We start from the raw sequence: 20,803 nt of genomic DNA, 5'->3' as shown, positions 1-20,803 counted from the left end.
CTAATTACAAAATCTTATTGACCAAAAACACTAAAACAGTCCTACCTCCTAAGCGTCATGTATCTGATGGAGATGATGCTGTAGGGAAACTCATAGGATGCAACTATGAGAAAACACATACCCTTTGCTAATCTCATGCTTTCATCTTTCAAGTAAACCCATACCCCCTAACAGCAGTGTCCAGTAAAGCAGGAAGTCTATAGATGCGGTAAAAGGGTGGGCTACTGACACAAATCACATAACCAGAACGGCCGAAAGGACGAACATACACAAAAAGGGGGAATGTCTGTGTCCCTATGTCTCCCAGTCCCTTAGTGTTTGTGTCCTCATGTCTCCCAGTGTCCCCATGTCACTAGGGGACATTGAGAGACACTGGGAGACATGGGGACACAGATACTAGGGAACACTGGGAGACCTGGGAAATCTGAGACTCTTGGGGGCACTGGGTGACAGACACGAGGGGACACGGGGAGACATGGGGCACTGAGACACTGTGATATATAGGGGACACTGGAGACTTGATAAAAACCTGGGTACAGGACAAAATGTTGCGGTGTCCAATAAACCTGCTTAAAGCTATCACAGTGAGTGCCTGAGATGTTTTTCTTTTATACTAGGGGACACAGAGACACTATGGGCACAGATACACTATGGGCACTGAGAGACATGGGGCACTGAGACACTGATACATAGGGGACACTGATACACAGGGGACATTGGAGACTTGATAAAGACCTGGGTACAGGTCTAAATGTTGCGGTGTCTAATAAACCTGTCTAAATCTATCACAGTGAGTGCCTGAGATTTTTTCTTTTATACTAGGGGATACTGAGACACTAGGAGACATGGGGACACAGAGACATTGGGAGACTAGGGGACTTTAGGAGTCTAGGGAACACTGAGACACTAGGGACACTGGCACACTACAGACACTGAGAGACACCAGGGACACATGGGGATACTGAGATACTAGGGACACTGGCTGGGAGACATGGGGACACTGCCATGTCTCCTATGTCTCAAAGTCGCCCAGTGTCCCCATGTCTCCCTGTGTCTCCATGCCTCTCAGTGTCCCCATGTCGCCCAGTGTCCCCTAGTGTTTGTATCCCCATGTCTCCCAGTGTCCCTTAGAGTCTGTGTCCTCATGTCTCCCAGTGTCCTGATGTCACTAGGACACTAGGGGACACTTAGAGACATGGGGACACTGGGAGACATGGGGCCACTGAGACACTAGGGACAGTTTATCCTTGCCTCTCTCTCATGACTGAAACCGCAGGGGAGCAGCACAGAGCAGGTAAGTGAGGGATGGGGGGTAGGGGAGACCGCATAGAGGAAGGTAAAGTAGAAGGAGCAGAAAGGTTCTGCAAGGGGCAGGAGGGGTCAGCAAGGAATAGAAAGGGGCAGCAAGAAGCAGGAAGGGGTCGAAAGGTTTTCAAGGAGCAGGAGGGTAAAGTAGAAGGAGCAGCAAGGAGCAGGAGGGGTCAGTAAGGAGCAGGAGGGGTCAGCAAGGAGCAGGAGGGGTCAACAAGGAGTAGAAAGGGTCTGCAAGAGGCAGGAGGGGTCAGCAAGGAATAGGAAGGGGCAGCAGGAATGGGAAGGGACGGTCTGCAAGGAGCAGGAGGGGTCACCAAGGAGTAGGAAGGGTCTGCGAGGAGCAAGAGGGGTCAGCAAGGAGTAGGAAGAGGCAGCAAGGAGTAGGAAGGGGCAGCAAGGAGCAGGAAGGGGCAGCAAGGAGTAGGAAGGGGCAGCAAGGAGTAGGAAGGGGCAGCAAGGAGTAGGAAGAGGGAGTAGAAAGGGTCTGCAAGGGGCAGGAGGGGTCAGCAAGGAGTAGTAAGGGTCTGCTAGGAGTAGGAAGGGGCAGCAAGGAGAAAGAAGGGGCAGAAAGGAGTAGGAAGGGCCTGCAAAAAGCAGGAAGGGTCTGCAAGGAGCAGGAAGGGTCTGCAAGGAGCAGGAAGGGTCTGCAAGGAGCAGGAAGGGTCTGCAAGGAGCAGGAAGGGTCTGCAAGGAGCAGGAAGGGGCAGGAAGAATCAGAAGGAACAGAAAGGATCAGTAAGGGGCTGCAAGAAGCTGGAAGGGGCAGAAAGAAGCAGGAAGGGCAGTAAGAAGCAGGAAGGGTCTGCCAGAAGCAGGAAGGGCCATCAAGGAGCAGGAAGAGACATCAAGGAGCAGAAAGGGATCAAAAAGAGAAATGAGCAGAAGGGCGCAAAATAAGCAGAAAGTAGCAGAAAGGTAAAGGAGCAGAAGGAGCCTCAGAAGACAAAAAAGACTGTGTCAAATGAAGGAGAAGAAAATGAGATTGGAGCACTTCCTTCGGGACACCACATCATAAGGCGTTGGTACCTGGGCCTGGCAGGGAAACTTTGGACCTTCTCATCTCCCCAGGTAAAAACAAACAATATCAGTGTTAATGTGTTCACTTTTATTTACTGAGTGTCAGGAAACACAGAGGGCCGCTGGGTAGGGGTGCCGCTGATTGACTAGATGGGTCAGCTAGCACTCTAAGCCAATCAGTAGCTCCCCATTCATAAAAACGTAAAACATTTTTATGAACCGGGAACTAGCGATTGGCTTAGAGTGTCAGCTGACCACTCTAGCCAATCAGCGGCACCCATGCCCAACGTCAATCTGCACTTCCTGACACTCTGTTTCAGAAGTCGAATACCACTGAGCGACCTGGAGATCTGGAGCTGAAGGAAGCCTTTGGGGGTAAACCATTTGAGAGCGGTTTCACCCCTTCAAAGAAAGAGCACCCAGGGGCCTCCTTGCATCACAGCATTTTCATTTAGATGGAGTTGTTATGGTGACCAGAATGTTCCTGTAATTTGATGAAAGAAACACTATAGTGTCAGGAATACAAACATATATTCCTGACACCATAGTTGTGAAAACGCTATTCCTCCTTGCTTTATGTGAAAATGACTATGCTCCTTCCCTTTCATGACACTGTCAAAAAGGTGCCAAGCTTGGATGTCATTACAATTATGCAACCTCTCCCCGGAAAAATTCCTGCGGACGTCCATGCTCAGGGTCCCCATGTTCCCCAGTGTCCCAATGTCTCAGCGTCCCCATGTCTCGGAGCTGCTGTCTGGACTCTCTGTGCAGAGCTGCTCCCCCGCGGATCAGTGAGTAGAGAGAGGCAGGGAGGGAGATGCTGTAACTTCTTATCACTGCCTCTCTCCACACAAACAGCGACCCCTACTGGCCGGCGCTGCTATTGCAGAATAATCTATGTTTATACTGAGACAGACATTTGTATTGCCGGTATTACTGCAATACCGGCACCGGCTAGGCAGCCTCAAATACCTGAGAAATACTTCTGAGAAATACCTGGCAACCCTAAGAAATACATGAGAAATACCTGGCAACCCTAAGAGTAGTGTGTAAAAAAAAAAAAAAATTAAATTTTTTTTTTTTTTTTTTTTTTTTTAAAACCAATGGGCCTATTCCATGGGCCTGGGCCTGGAGCTGCAGCTCCATCAGCCCCTATGTTAATCCGGCCCTGACCATGACAGACAGACATACACACTCACACACACCATGACAGACATACAAACACACACACACCATGACAGATATATATATATACACACATACATACACACACACACCATGACAGACAGACATACACACACACACACACACACACACACACCATGACAGACAGACATACACATACGCACACACCATGACAGACAAACATTCACTAATTATTGCTTTTTATTTAGTACCTGGGGTCTAGTGGGGATCGTGCATATGGTGGGCTAAACATGATATGGTGGAACTGAATCCCCATATTTGTTTGCTGATATAGGTGATTTTAAACAGCCTTGTAAAATGTACAGTTGCCTTTTTTGTGTGTGTGTGCTGTTCCCTAGCCATGGTTTGTAATAGAACAGGTCTGTGCATCGAATTGCACTGTGCTCCATTTCTGTGTCTCAGACACCCTGATGTCTGTGATTTTATGATGTCCATTCAGAATCCATTCTGTATATTAATAGTTGATCTTCTTGAATTAGTTTCTGAGGCCTGACATACCCTTATTAAAGGAACACTATAGTGAAAGGAGTACAAACGTGTATTTCTCACACTACAGATTTAATAACACTATTTAGGCCCCCGGCTCCACCTGCCTCCATTCAGAAGATGAGATTACTCACCTTATTTCCAGCGCCTGGTCTTTGGAAAGCCGAGAAATAACCTTTTTCCATCTTACATTGGAAATTTATTTGATTCAATACTGTTGTCAGAGTCGTTTCTTGATTTTTTTTTTTCTCTCCACATTCTTGCAATCACTATCTTCATGGCCATGAAAATCTGAATGGTCAAGAAGTTGCCATTTTTATTGATATTTTTTTAGATGTAAATGTAGAATGGCTTTTTCAGGAGCTATAACCATTTTCACCTTTAAAATATCCCAAATTATATGAAATTTGTTAATCCATGTATTGTTAAAAATTCTACATGAGCATCAGATGTGTTCAAATGTGCCTGTCTGTGAACCACATCTCCAGCATAGAGGGCATTGATTAGGATCTATTTAATTCAATCTAGTGGGGGTAAAGTGCCATCTGTGCATTATTTTATATTGCCGTTCTTGAATATTTATACAGTGTGTAACTTTCCCAACCTGTATCCAGTTACCCCACCTCCCTCCCCCATTCTGACATCTCTATCTCAAATGCTAGGTCTTTAGTCCCAGCAATTTGGGCTCTCAATTTATTTGCCTTATCCAGTGTTTTTAAAAAACATTGGACTTTTTTGAAGATATTTTTATTAGAATGAGAGACGAGGATATTTTCTAATGCCTCCAATACCTTTGAATTTACTGTATTTGAAAGGTGCCTTCTTATATAGTTTTTAATTCGTATCAAGTTGTAATAATCTTTGCTTGGTATTTAACTTATTAAAGGACCACTCTAGTGCCAGGAAAACATACTCGTTTTCCTGGCACTAGAGTACCCTGAGGGTGCCCCCACCCTCAGGGACCCCCTCCCGCCGGGCTCTGGAGAGAGGAAGGGGTTAAACTTACCTCTTTTTCCAGCGCCGGGCGGGGAGCTTTCCTCCTCCTCTCCATCTTGATCGCGACGTCATCGGCTGAATGCGCATGCGCGGCAGGAGCCGCGCTCGCATTCAGCCGGTCGCATAGGAAAGCATTTACAATGCTTTCCTATGGACGCTTGCGTGCTCTCACTGTGATTTTCACAGTGAGAAGCACGCAAGCGCCTCTAGCGGCTGTCAATGAGACAGCCACTAGAGGATTTGGAGGCTGGATTAACCCTCATTATAAACATAGCAGTTTCTCTGAAACTGCTATGTTTATAAAAAAAAGGGTTAATCCTAGAGGTACCTGGCACCCAGACCACTTCATTAAGCTGAAGTCGTCTGGGTGCCTAGAGTGGTCCTTTAATTGTTCAAATGTTTTAAAATAAGATCCGTCTAAAAAGTCTGCCACCTTGAAGTCTTTATCCATATTCCACTTCATCTTTTTCATCTTTGGAATATTCTATTCTATTATTTCTATAGGAGTTTGTTTTATTTATTTTTTAATCCAATTCTAGTCTTCATTTGAATCCAAAAGAAAATTATATTTTTGATAACAACTATTTCTTGATTCATCCATAATATATTATTATAGTTCTTGATATCTAAAAAAAAACTTTTGGGGATCATTATTCTGAGTTAAAATTGTAACCAGGTGTAAGTTAACCCTCTATCAGCTTTTCATTCAATTATACATCACATTTTATTCCTCAGCAAATGGAAACTGATTCTTATTCCCCATAATACCCTGTTTACCTTTGCAGTACTCCATCTTGTGGTTACTTATGTAATTACAATTACAAAGTGATCTAACGAATCACTCTCCAATTAAGAGTTCTTATACACTGCTCAAAAAAATAAAGGGCCCCTATCTCTAAGGGGTCGATATATAAAGCAAGACATACAACTATGCATTGGTTCGCCACTGACATGTCTTAACTAAAGGATGCAATGTGTATAACCAAAATATACATGTAACCCGTCAAATATGTTGGCATTGCAGTAAGGTGGAAACACCAAGTTCTGTGTACAAATATGTCTGATCATAATGCAACGCTTTTGTTATCTTTTGTTTTAAAGAAAATGAAAAACAACAAGCGGGACCAACATAAACTGCATAACATTTTATCTAGTGTAATTATGTCACTAACTATGTGAAGTTGTGATGCCTATCTTACCAAGATGAAAAAATAAAGAATTAAAAAAAATAAGGGAACACAAAAATAACACATCCTAGATCTGAATAAATTAAATATTCTTCTGAAATACTTTGTTCTTTACATAGTTGAATGTGCTGACAACAAAATCACACAAAAATAAAAAAATGGAAATCAAATTTTTCAACCCATGGAGGTCTGGATTTAGAGTCACACTCAAAATTAAAGTGGAAAAACACACTACAGGCTGATCCAACTTTGATGTAATGTCCTTAAAACAAGTCAAAATGAGGCTCAGTAGTGTGTGTGGCCTCCACGTGCCTGTATGACCTCCCTACAACGCCTGTGCATGCTCCTGATGAGGTGGCGGATAGTCTCCTGAGGGATCTCCTCCCAAACCTGGACTAAAGCATCTGCCAACTCCTGGACAGTCTGTGGTGCAATGTGACGTTGGTGGATGGAGCGAGACATGATGTCCCAGATGTGCTCAATTGGATTCAGGTCTGGGGAACGGGCAGGCCAGTCCATAGCATCAATGCCTTCGTCTTGCAGGACACACTTCAGCCACATGAGGTCTAGCATTGTCTTGCATTAGGAGGAACACAGGGCCAACTGCACCAGCATATGGTCTCACAAGGGGTCTGAGGATCACATCTCGGTACCTAATGGCAGTCAGGCTACCTCAGGCAAGCACATGGAGGGCTGTGCGGCCCCCCCAAAGAAATGCCACCCCACACCATTACTGACCCACTGCCAAACCGGTCATGCTGGAGGATGTTGCAGGCAGTAGAAGATTCTCCACGGCGTCTCCAGACTGTGTCACGTCTGTCACATGTGCTCAGTGTGAACCTGCTTTCATCTGTGAAGAGCACAGGGCGCCAGTGGCGAATTTGCCAATCTTGGTTTTCTCGGGTAAATGCCAAACGTCATGAACGGTGTTGGGCTGTAAGCACAACCCCCACCTGTGGACGTCAGGCCCTCATACCACCCTCATGGAGTCTTCTTCTGACCGTTTGAGCAGACATTTGTGGCCTGCTGGAGGTCATTTTGCAGGGCTCTGGCAGTGCTACTCCTGTTCCTCCTTGCACAAAGGCGGAGGTAGCGTTCCTGCTGCTGGGTTGTTGCCCTCCTACGGCCTCATCCACGTCTCTTGATGTACTGACCTGTCTCCTGGTAGCTCCTCCATGCTCTGGACACTACGCTGACAGACACAGCACACCTTCTTGCCACAGCTCGCATTGATGTGCCATCCTGGATGAGCTGAACTACCTGAGCCACTTGTGTGGGTTGTAGACTCCGTCTCATGCTACCACCAGAGTGAAAGCACCGCCAGAATTCAAAAGTGACCAAAACATCAGCCAGGAAGCATAGGAACTGAGAAGTGGTCTGTGGTCACCACCTGCAGAACCACTCCTTTATTGAGGGTGTCTTGCTAGTTGCCTATAATTTCCACCTGTTGTCAATCCCATTTGCACAACAGCATGTGAAATTGATTGTCACGCAGTGTTGCTTCCTAAGTGGACAGTTTGATTTCACAGAAGGGTGATTGACTTGGAGTTACATTATGTTGTTTAAGTGTTCCCTTTATTTTTTTGAGCAGTGTATTTATTTTCTCTCCCGATACATATAAAAATATAGTGTTTGTCTTCACGTCTTTTGAATATTTACTTGTAAGAACAAAAATAAAATCAATATTTGATCCACACCACAACACACTCACTTGTACTTATTCCGATAAGACTTTCTTCTTTTTTCTGTATTTCCTGTTATAAATGTATCTTAAATAAAGAAAAATTGACAGTTACCAACTGACTTTCTCAAGCTACAGGGCTTTTGCGTAAGCCACAAACCGAATTGCTACTAAACTGTAACTGTCATTGCAAAAATAAAGAATAATAAAAAAAAAAAAAATAATAATATAATATTTGATGGATAAGCTAACTGCAAACTGGTGGCAAGGCAAAGGAACCCCTCTTTTTTTCCCCAATTTAGTTTTTTTTTTAAATTCGTATTCTATTGGTAATTTTCATGATAATAAGCAAAGGGGGTACATAAAGAATAAAAAGGGGTGGGGGGGGTGGTATACATGGTTCTTGCAAAACAACATTATCCAGAACACACAAGAAACACTATATACGATTCATGTGCTAATTTGCAGCATAATATCAAGTGTAATCTTCTCTTAAACGGGTTACAGACTATGGAAAGCAGTGTTGAGTATGGTGGCCTTGGCTAAATGTTCACATAGTAGCTTTTTTATATGCCCATGACCTACTCCTTGTGGTGTTATCCGTGCCTGTGTGGATTTGCAGTAGTGTTTGTCGAGTGGAAGTGTTTCTATCGGCCCTATATACCAAGATGTCTGTGTAATGAGGTGGTGAATCTAGAACTAAGGCAGGTACTGGAAAGATGCCCATTAGAGAGGAGGAGGGCTAAAGGAAACTGGGGATAGAACTTCATACCAAATGTGAATCGAGTCATTGTAAACGTTTCAATGCAGTTGGGAAACATCACGAGCGAGGACGATCCTGTCCAATCCTTTTTACCAGAGATTTGTTTCATCTCAAAAATTGTCCCTATTTACTTGAGTTGGTCCTAAACTATATAACAATTTGTTACATGTTACGTGTGATGCGTATAACATTTGTTAAATCATTCTTATACAATGCCCTATTATCGTAAAACGTTTATGTAAATCAAAATATAAATTACCTATGCTCACCAATTGTGTGTCGCATTCCTTATTGTGTGAATTATAGTTTAGTGATTCGTGTCCACCTGGTAAAGCTGCGGCCCACTGTTTTGTAGGGATTGTTCTAGATGATGTGTAGCTTGGGGGAGAAACCTTGCTTTCTCCTGTAGAGTGTTGGACATGAAGTTGTCCCAGGTAAGTATTGCTAGGTTAGTGGTATTGTGTAGCTTTATGCCTCAGTGTCCGTGGCACATGGGTTCGTAACAGTCCGGCAGCCGACCATCTACCATTTGCGAAGAGTGGTGTCGTACAGGGTGAGGGGCGGAGAGAGGAACAGGTATAAGAGAAGAAAGAGAAGAGGAAGAAGAAAAACAAAAATGGGGGGCAGAATCTCACTGCATAGGAGTAATGAGCGTTGGTTGATAAGAGAGTATAGGGTGGTGGGGGGTATAGTCAGAGGAGGGTCCATGTCGGTGTCGCCAGGTGTTACAGACCACTCTACGTAGCCTCACCCCGAGGCCCCCGGAAGTTAGGTATATAGCATAGGACACTGACATACTACCGAGCCTCGCATCTACTGTGGTTCAAAGATTGGGATGTTCCCAACACTGAGAAGCAATGGGTCCAACTGGTGGTTGTGTCCACTGATCGCAGCCTTCTGGAGAACTATACATGGCAAACTCATTGAAATCCTAGACTCGGATATCCCTCTTTAGCCCCTGCCCATGCTCTTGAACCACACTAAGATGCCGATTGCAATTTTCATGAAGTCTCTCATGTGACACTTCTTAAAAACAGCCAAAAGCTTAATACCCGCCAGATGGAAGTCGAAAGACACCCCTACCACTGCACACTGGTTTGAAAATATAGAGGAAATCTATGAAACGGAATCTCTCACAGTGGGACTTCGAGGCACGGAAGAGCACTGTACTTGCCTATGGGCCCCCTGGATAAACTATATGGTACGCCGGACAGGAGGTGCGGGGAACAGACAGTGAGTGAGCCCGGCCATGGGCCGGGATGCTTCCTGGGCCTTGGGTTGAGGCTACGTAGAGTGGTCTGTAACACCCGGTGACACCGACATGGATCCTTCTCTGACCATCCCCCCCACCACCCTGTACTCCATTATTTTTTTCTTCCCCTTCTCTTTCTTCTCTTATACCTGTTCCTCTCTCCGCCCCTCACTCTGTACGACACCATTGTTCACAAACGGTAGATGGCCGGTTGGCTGCCGGACTGTTACAAACCCATGTGCCATGGACACTGAGGCACCCACGGACTTGGACTGTGACCCCCTAGATTTCAAACCTTCGACCTCCCGTAACAGCTGAAACTTTCACACAGCACATTACATCCGACTAACAGGAACAAGACCCGCCCATGACCACCGGTTGGGCTGGAGGGGTGTGGGGGGGAGTCAAAGGGACAGGACAAAATGGAATAGGGGTGTCACGACCTGTCTCAACAGGTGGAGGCACAACCATAAACAAACACCTATTATCATGCAATGCCCTCCCTCCCCCCCCATGTAGGAGATAACATACCGCACAACATGAGTGGTCGTGGGCAGGCTAAAGCACACACACGCCTAGAAAGGGGAGCCCCAACCTCACACATGGGTTAGCACCATCACAAAGTACGACACCGATGTATGCAAATTGGGTCCAAAACAATGTCAGCCCACCTAAAAGTGGGAAAGAGATCCTACTGTCCTAGTCATGTCGCAGCTCCGCTACTGCAAGCTATACCTCCCTAAGTAACAACTAGGGGGAGGGTGGGGTTCAGGTTGAGCCACGGCTCTTCTGATGGGGAAAGGTTCTATAAAAACGCATGCCCGTATAGTGATCTTTGATATATATATTCCACTGCCTTCATGTGTTACACAAAAAACTGCATTCCTGTTTTGTTCGACTGAATTAAAAATTAAAGAATGTAAAATAAATAAATAAATAATTAAATACCACCATTTGAAACACCCTAGGGCAGTGATGGCGAACCTATGGCACGCGTGCCACAGGTGGCACGCCGTGCCCTCTCTGTGGGCACGCGGCCACAGGTCTGCCATCACTGCAGAGTAGGCACCTGCCTGCCCGAAACGGCAGGCGCCTACTCTGCTTCCGTGTCGGGAGGCAGGGGAGGGATCTGTGATGCTGATCCCCTGTCCTCCCGCGCGATGCTGTGTGGAGCGTTGCCGAGCGTTACCATGGCAACGCTCCACACAGCATCGCGCGGGAGGACAGGGGATCAGCATCACAGATCCCTCCCCCTGCCTCCCGACACGGAAGCACTGCCTGCCACCACCGGACCACCAGGGATGACGGTACCACCACCGGACCACCAAGGATGAAGGATTAAAGGTAAGAAGGAGGGAGGGGGGGGGATACTGACACACAGCACCCCTACCCCCCCCAGAAGTACCCTTACCCCCCCCCAGCACCACCCCTATCTCCCCAGCACCACCCCTACCCCCCCACAGCACCACCCACCCCCCAGCAGCACCCTACCCCCCCAGCAGCACTTCCCCCCCACAGCACCCCTACCCCCCAGAAGTACCCTTACCCCCCCAGCACCACCCTTATCTCCCCAGCACCACCCCTAACCCCCCCAGCACCACCCCTACCCCCACAGCACCTCCCACCCCCCAGCACCACCCTACCCCCCCCCCACAGCACCCCTACCCCCCCCAGAAGTACCCTTACCCCCCCAGCACCACCCCTAACCCCCCAGCACCACCCCTATCTCCCCAGCACCACCCCTATCTCCCCAGCACCACCCCTACCCCCCCAGCACCACCCTACCCCCCCCCCAGAAGTACCCTTACCCCCCCAGCACCACCCCTATCTCCCAAGCACCACCCCTAACCCCCCCAGCACCACCCCTACCCCCACAGCAGCACCCTACCCCCCCACAGCACCCCTACCCCCCCCCAGAAGTACCCTTACCCCCCCCAGCACCACCCCTATCTCCCCAGCACCACCCCTACCCCCCCAGCACCACCCTACCCCCCCAGCAGCACCCCTACCCCCACAGCAGCACCCTACCCCCCCACAGCCCCCTTACCCCCCCAGAAGTACCCTTACCCCCCCAGCACCACCCCTATCTCCCCAGCACCACCCCTACCCCCCCAGCACCACCCCTACCCCCCCAGCACCACCCTACCCCCCCAGCACCACCCTACCCCCCCAGCAGCACCCTACCCCCCCCCCACAGCACCACCCCACCCCCCCCAGCAGCACCCTACCCCCCACAGCAGCACCCTACCCCCCACAGCACCACCCCACCAGCAGCACCCTACCCCCCCAGCAGCACCACCCCACCAGCAGCACCCTACCCCCCCAGCAGCACCCTACCCCCCCAGAAGTACCCCTACCACCCCAGCAGTACTCCTACTCCCCCACAACACTACCCCTACCACCCCCAGCAGTACCCCTACCCCCCAGCAGTACCCCTACCCCCCAGAAGTACCCCTACCACCCCAGCAGTACCCCTACCCCCGCAGTACCCCTACCACCCCCAGCAGTACCCCTACCACCCCCAGCAGTACCCCTACCACCATCAGCAGTACCCCTACCACCCCCAGCAGTACCCCTACCCCCCCACACACAGCACCCCTTCCTCCCACACACAGCACCCCTTCCCCCCACAGCACCCCTACCCCCCACACACAGTATCCCTTCCCCCCACAGCAGTACCCATACCCCGCCAGCAGTATCCCTACCCCCCACACGGTACCCCTACCCCCCCAGCAGTACCCCTACCCCCCCACAGCACCCCTACCCCCCCACAGCACCCGTCTCACACACACACACACACAGCACCCCCCTCACACACACACACACACACAGCACCCCCCTCACACACACACACACACAGCACCCCCCTCACACACACACAGCACCCCCCTCACACACACACAGCACCCCCCAAACACACACACAGCACCCCCCCACACACACACACACAGCACCCCCCCCACACACACAGCACCCCACACACACACAGCACCCCCCACACACACACACACAGCACCCCCCCACACACACAGCACCCCCCCCACACACACACAGCACCCCCCCCACACACACACACAGCACCCCTCATACACACACACACAGCACCCCTCATACACACACACACAGCACCCCTCATACACACACACACAGCACCCCTCATACACACACATACACAGCACCCCTCATACACACACACAGCACCCCTCATACACACATACAACACCCACACACACGCACCCCCACACACACGCACCCCCCACACACACGCACCCCCCCCACACACACACACGCCCCCCACACACACACGCACCCCCCCCCACACACACACGCAATTGCCGTGTTGGCACTTTAAGGGAAAAAAGTTGGCATGTATTGCGGTTTGGGCACTCGGGCTCAAAAAGGTTCGCCATCACTGCCCTAGGGTGTCTACTTTTCAAAAATATATGGTTTGATGGGGGGTAAATTACATTGGCTGGCTTCAAAAATTTCCCAAATAGGACATGGGTGCATGATGACTAGCTGTGAAAATTCCAAGTTGGAAAACTGGAATGCGCACCCTCCAAACAAGGTCTCGTAGCCCCCAGAGAACCTGTCACACCTATACATGGGTGGTATCACTGTACTCAGGAGATGTGGCAGTAACCCTTAAAGTTCTCAGTACATGTATTCTTAAATCCCTAGGTGTGTCAAACAAATCTCCAATTATTATTTTTGTTTTTAAATTTCGCATTGATTGGTTGCATGAAAAGAGTCAAAATACCCCAAGTTTAATACCTTAGGGTGTCTTCTTTTAAAAAATATATACATGTAAAGGGTTATTCAGGGATTCCTAGCAGATATCAGTGTTACAATGGAACTTACATTACAAAAAAAAAAAAGGTTTGGAAATCACAAAGTGTTACTTGTACTTATTGCCCTATAACTTGCAACAAAAAGCTTTAAAGTTAAAGTTGGAAAAAGTTTTTTAAAAAAAATCATCATATTTTATAATTGTTTTTTTATGGTGAATTATGTGATATGATGAAAATAATGGTATTTTTAGAAAGACCATTCAATGGAGAGAAAGATGGTATATACTATGTGTGGGTACAGTAAATGAGTAAGAGGACAATTACAGCTAAACACAAACACCACAGCCCTAGTCCTTAACGGTAAGAAAATGGAAAAATGGTCTAGTCACTAATGGGTTAAGGACAGTTCTCAGTTTATGTGTGGAGATTTGTCTTATTTTAATTGTGTGGTGTGTAGTTGGAATATTGGAAAAGTCGGTATCAGAGTCTAATAAAAAAATTGTGTCCCCTCCCATAACAGGAACAGGCATGTTCCCAACACCATTTTGGGACATTTTGTCAAGAAAAACATGTTGGTTCTTGTGTGGACCATAATAGTTAACAAGTGTGTATGGAGAGTTGTTAATCAAGCATTGGATGAGGAGTTATCTCCCTTCTTTATCTCCTATTTTTTTTTATCAATTGCAATGATTTATCCCTGTGTATTAAAATAGACACACCTCTTTTTTTTCGGGTGAGTGGTAACCTATAGGGAACTAACTTGAGGAAAACTTTGGCATATGGCCTCGTTGAAAGTGGGTTTCCTGGTAAAACTCTATTTGTGCTTTAGCAAGCTTAGCTTCTTGTAGGGCTAGGTTCCTCTTGTTGGGAGTGTTTATGGGGTTAAGGGAAAAGAATGTCAGCGGCATAATGGTGTCATGGATAAAGTTATTATAGTTATACGTGGCATGTCATCTTTCGTGTTTGGGTTGCGAAGGCCCTCACTGCTACAGGGGTCTATCACCTCATTTACCTCCTGGTCTGATAGTGGAGGTTGAGAACTTATTGCGTCTAATACAATATTCCCTCATAATGTGAGTGTCTCGCTGGTGAACAAAGTGGTATGCATTATAACTCCAATATTTGTACTGCATGTGGTATGAGGAGAAAAGAGGGAGGGATAAAGAAACAGAAGCAAAGAAAGAGAAAGTAACTGTAACAAACTGTGTTCCTAGTCCCGCAATACACCTAAACTGTGTCCCCAAGGCTATATCGCTCACCACCTTCCTCACGTGCCCACCATCCTTTTAATCCTTTTGTCCCAGCCCCCTTTGCTTGCCCACCCAGGAGCTACGGGTCCGGGCTAGTAGCTGCCCAAAGAGCGCTCTCCCCGGTACGGTTTGTTTTCCTGGCACTGGAGAGTCCCTTTAAAGGGTCATTCTGTTAGGACTACAAACATGTATTGCTGCTGCTCCTCCCCTGACTGGGAGCCTCAGTGCTGATGATTGTAAGGAAACCAAGTCTAGCCAACGCTCTTTCGGTAGTTTCCTCCCGAACGGTCTGAATCTAGTGTAGAGAGACCTCTGTTCGGTAGTTACAGGCCACGAAATCCATACGACATACAAACAGCTTCACAAGATAATTCCCTTGGTAAAGCATACGAATTCCAAATAACAGTCAGAGTCCAGGATCAGGATACAAGTAGAACTAACTTTTATTCACATACATGGCTTTTTATGCAGGTCCCCATGCAAGGGGACAACCCACAGGGAGGAGTAACATTTATCCAATCCTGTACATTAAAAATATAAAACACACCCAACACAAACAGATAGTTCCCTCCCCTAGTCCTGGAGATAATCAGGTCTGATACAGTAACAACCTAATTATCTCCAGGCTGAAAAAGCACTGTTTTCCCCAATTTCTGGAACACCCCTTTTTACATGGGGTATCCCCACAAATCCTATGTCCCCCGATAGCCCTGATCTGGGTGACCAACATATCCAAATTTCACCCAGATCGGTTCAGGGGTTCGCAAAAACCATGGAAGTCCTTTGTGACCGGTTCATTGTGGGTGGGCTGCCCAAAATAGTTCCAGAGGTTCGTGTGGTTTTGCCGGTCACTTTAGAAAAAGGGAGAAAACTAATAAAAGTACCGAATGAATTCCCCTGGCTCCTAGCAGCGATTGTTCCCCTCATTCGTGTGCGCATTTGTACCGAATAGCGCTCTTCTAGCTAATCGGTATCAATAGTTCCAGCGTTCGTATGATTGAGACAGACACTCGACGCTCCAGACACTCGACGACCAAGTCCCGCTGCCTTTGTTTGGCGAAAAAAAGATGGCCGCGGTTTTCACTGCCACGTGGCGTTCGGCAGTACGAACGCTGACCGCACACATAGAGGGTGAAAGTGATGCCGGCTTTGAAGTTAAGTGAGCCAGGGGTGGTCTTTGTTTGGCAGTCCCATCTGCCGAATGAAAATAAACAGAAACAGCACGAAATATGCAGAAATACCGGATAATAGAGTCATTCCTTCACACTGCTCCCCTATAAATCCATAGGTCGGCATACCCGCCTAGACCCTGTCGGGTTGGCTTGGGGATGTCCGAGAAAAGTAGATTGTTAGGAGTCCAGTTCGGTCTGGCGTGACAGGCCATCCGCATTACCATTTTGTTTGCCGGGCCGGTACTGCATAGTAAAATTATAGGGTTGAAGGGCTAGGCTCCACCGTAATAGCCGGGGATTGTCTCCAGCTACCCGGTTAAGCCATACCAGGGGGTTGTGGTCAGTCATAAGGGTAAATGCCCGCCCATACAAATAGGGCTGAAGCTTCTTGAGTGCCCACATGAGGGCCAAGCATTCTTTTTCCACGGTGGCATAGCTGACTTCTCGGGGTAAAAGTTTACGGCTGAGGTATGCCACCGGGTGTTCCATGCCGTCTGCTCCCACTTGGCTTAGCACGGCTCCCAGCCCAAACATGGAGGCATCTGTGTGTACAAGAAATTGTTTAGTGTAGTCGGGTGCTGCCAACACAGGAGCCTCACTCAATGCCGCTTTAAGCTTCTGAAAAGCATCCGTGCACTCTGGGGTCCAGGAGACCTGTTTGGGAAGGGCCTTTTTGGTAAGGTCGGTGAGGGGTTTGGCCAGGGCGCTGTACTCTGGGACAAACTTTCTATAATAACCGGCCGTCCCTAAGAAGGCTAGTACCTGGGTTTTGGTACGAGGTTGGGGCCAGTTAGCTATGGCCTCTACCTTAGCTGGCTCTGGACGCTGTCTACCGGAGCCCACCCTGTGGCCGAGATACTGTACCTCGGCCATGCCTACGTGACATTTGTCGGGTTTCAATGTGAGCCCGGCGCGGTGGATTCGTTTGAGTACCCTGGACACATGACCCAGATGGTCTCCCCATGTGCGGCTGTAGACGGCAATATCATCTAGATACGCACATGCGAAGTCCTGAAACCCCTCCAGGAGCCTATCGGCCATCCTCTGAAACGTAGCCGGGGCATTCTTCATCCCAAAGGGCATAACCTTGAATTGGTATAGCCCAAATGGGGTGACGAATGCCGACTTGGGAATGGCCGCAGGCTCCAAGGGGATCTGCCAATAACCTTTGCACAGGTCCAGGGTAGTCAAGTAGTTCCCCCCCGCCATACGGTCTAGTAGCTAATCTATTCTGGGCATGGGGTAGGCGTCTGTTATAGTACGATCATTAAGCCTCCGATAGTCTACACAGAAGCGCGTGGTGCCGTCGCGCTTCGGTACCAGTACTACCGGGGAGGCCCAAGGACTTTGAGAGGGTTCTATTACCCCTAGCTGTAACATATCCCTTAACTCGGTGAGCATACTCTCACGCACTGCCTCCGGGATCCGATATGGTTGTTGCCGTAGCGGTGTCTCTCCCTGGGTTTCCACGCGGTGTACCGCAGCGGAGGTATAGCCTGGGGTGGCTGAAAACATCTCTCGGTATCCCTGCAGCAGTTGAGTGGCCTCACCCTTCTCTATAGGGTTTAAATTTTGGCCCAAGCCTACTTGGTCAATAGTACAGGGGGCGGTGTCTAGTAAATCAGGGAGGGGTAGCCCTTCACTATCTTCCGTGGCGGGGGCACACACGGCGCCCACATCCTCTGTTCTCTCAAAATATGGTTTGAGCATGTTCACATGGAAGGCTTTGGTCAGCCTTTCATCTGAACATTTGCTCACGATGTAGGTAGTCTCGCTAACCCGTTCTACTACTTTAAATGGTCCCTGCCAGGCCGCTTGCAGCTTATCCTTTTTAACTGGTCTCAAAGCTAAGACCTTCTGCCCTATATCCAGTACTCTATCTTGGGCTCCCCTATCGTACCATTTCCTCTGGTCCTCCTGGGCCGTCTGCAGGTTCTCCCGAACAGATTCGGTGAGAGCCCGCAGACGGTCCCGGAACTCCAGAACATACTGGATGATAGGGACTCCCCCCTCATCTGTATTGCCCTCCCAGTGTTCCCGTACGAGCTCCAGTGGGCCCCGAACTTTTCTCCCGAACAGGAGTTCGAAGGGGGAAAACCCAGTGGAGGCCTGGGGCACCTCACGATAGGCAAACCGAAGGTGGGGAAGGAATTTTTCCCAGTTCTTGTGGGACTCTGTAAAGGTTTTTAGCATCTGTTTTAGAGTGCCATTGAAACGTTCACAGAGCCCGTTAGTCTGGGGATGATACGGGGCGCTGAACAGGGGTTTCACTCCACAGCTCTGCCACAATTGTTGTGTCAGGGTAGCCGTGAACTGAGTTCCCCGATCGGATAGGATCTCCTGTGGGAAACCTACCCGGGTGAATATCTGAACAAGGGCCTCTGCCACGGTCTCTGCCTCTATGTTGGGGAGGGCGACTGCCTCCGGGTATCTAGTGGCGTAGTCGACTACCGTTAGTATGAACTTTTTGCCCGACTGGCTGGGTCAGCTGAGGGGTCCTTGTGGCGAAACCAACTTCGCCACTGTGGGCTGGAGAAGCCTGGCTGCTAGCCTCCTGCCCGCTGACTATGGCCCCTGGACATATTGCACTTTAAAGACTATATTTGGGCATGTAATAATTTATATTGCTGCTACTGGCCCTTTAAAATCAGCGATGGACATATTGGGACTTTTGGGACTACTGTCCCTTTAAGACTGTGTAACATATCACAGTAATACTGTCTTAAATATTATGTAGGTATTTATGTGTTCAGTTAAACTGGGGATATGTAGAAATGTGTGTTTTATGTGTTAAATGTATCAGTAGGTAATTTTATGTCTTTTACTGTCTTTTTGCAACCATGTGGTTAATGGAGTCTGACTCTAGTCCTAGATAATTGAATTACTTCTCCAATTATCTCCAGGGCAGAAGGGAGGAAGCCGGGATGCATTGTGGGGGATGTTTTACTTCTGTTTGAGCCAGATTGTGCCATGCTGCAAGCCCAGGCCCAAAAGATACTTTTAGTAACTTTTAAACCCCTGGTCGGATTCATGCCATTTTTTAATATGTTGTTCCCCTGAATGGATTGATTGTGGATATGTATTTTTATGTGAATGTGATGTATGGTTTTAAAGTTATGGAAGTTGTGTAAAAGTATATTTTAAACTGTATGCATAATGGGATTATGTGTCACACTAAGGGGAGGGGATGTGTGGGAGGTAACATCTATGTCATTGGTTATTTTATGCCTCCCCCTGGGTGTGGCCTGTATGTGTGAGTTGGAAATAAAAGCCAGACTGGGTGTCCCAGTCTAGAGTTCCTGCTTAACCCTCAAAATGAAGTGTCGTCTCGTTCTTGGGGGGGATTGGATTGTAAGCTGACTGCCAAGAGTGTAAGCCGATTGTATGCTTTTCTTGTTCAGCTGTTCCAGTTCCGAGTGTTATTTCGTATCCAGCTCGTGAGTTCTGATGTTCTGCAGTAGCTGTGCCTGTCTATGGAAAAGGGGATTATCGCCTAAACGCATTTTTCCCCTTTTATGCTGAAACGGTCCGTTACAATTGGTGGCAAGCGGCGGGATCGTTCCTACAACCAGAGGGACAGCTACAGACAACACCATTCCTGGATTACAAAGTGAGGGCAACGCCAGTACCCGTACAGCGCCCCTATCTACAAGGAACCAACTGCAGCAGAGCAAGCATGGCACCCAGCTACACTCAAGAGGCGTATGACAGAGAGGTCACCGCGGTGCTGGCTATATGCGGACCCAACCTCTCAGAGGAGCTAATACAGCAGGTGAAGAAAGCAGTGCGAGAGTACTTGCCGCGGGAATCAGAGTGGGCCAGGGGGTTTGCAGACCTCCCTCCCCAGCGGCAATGTGTGGCCCAGGGAGCTGATGGTGTCGTCCATCCTCCCCAGCAGCCGTGTGTGTCCAAGGGAGCCGAAGGTGCAGTCCTTCCTCCCCAGCGGCAGGCTGAGTTACAGGGGGCAGAGGTTGTTGTTCCTGCCCCCCAGCAGCAACGTGATATGCCAAGAAGGCAGTGTGAAGTGAAGGGAGAGGAGAGCAGCGTCCTCCCTCCCCAGCGGCAATGTGTGCCCCAGGGAGCTGATGGTGTCGTCCATCCTCCCCAGCAGCCGTGTGTGTCCAAGGGAGCCGAAGGTGCCGTCCTTCCTCCCCAGCGGCAGGCTGAGTTACAGGGGGCAGAGGTTGTTGTTCCTGCCCCCCGGCAGCAAAGTGATATGCCAAGAAGGCAGTGTGAAGTGAAGGGAGAGGGGAGCAGCGTCCTCCCTCCCCAGCGGCAATGTGTGCCCCAGGGAGCTGATGGTGTCGTCCATCCTCCCCAGCAGCCGTGTGTGTCCAAGGGAGCCGAAGGTGCAGTCCTTCCTCCCCAGCGGCAGGCTGAGTTACAGGGGGCAGAGGTTGTTGTTCCTGCCCCCCAGCAGCAACGTGATATGCCAAGAAGGCAGTGTGAAGTGAAGGGAGAGGAGAGCAGCGTCCTCCCTCCCCAGCGGCAGTGTGTACCCCAGGGAGCTGATGGTGTCGTCCATCCTCCCCAGCGGCAGTGTGTCCCGCAGGGAGCAGAGACAGTCAGTCTCGCACCCCAGCAGCCGGACAAGAGAATGAAAGGGGAGACAGCTGGTCCCCCTTTCCACCAGCAGAGAGAGTGGCAGGGAGAGGAGCCTGCTAAACCCCCTCCCCAGCGGCAGTTTA

This window comes from Pelobates fuscus, chromosome 8 (genome assembly GCF_036172605.1).
Source record: "Pelobates fuscus isolate aPelFus1 chromosome 8, aPelFus1.pri, whole genome shotgun sequence".
Classification (NCBI taxonomy): Eukaryota; Metazoa; Chordata; class Amphibia; order Anura; family Pelobatidae; genus Pelobates; species Pelobates fuscus.
The sequence above is the reverse complement of the archived record's forward strand: the minus strand, read 5'-3'. Positions refer to the sequence as shown.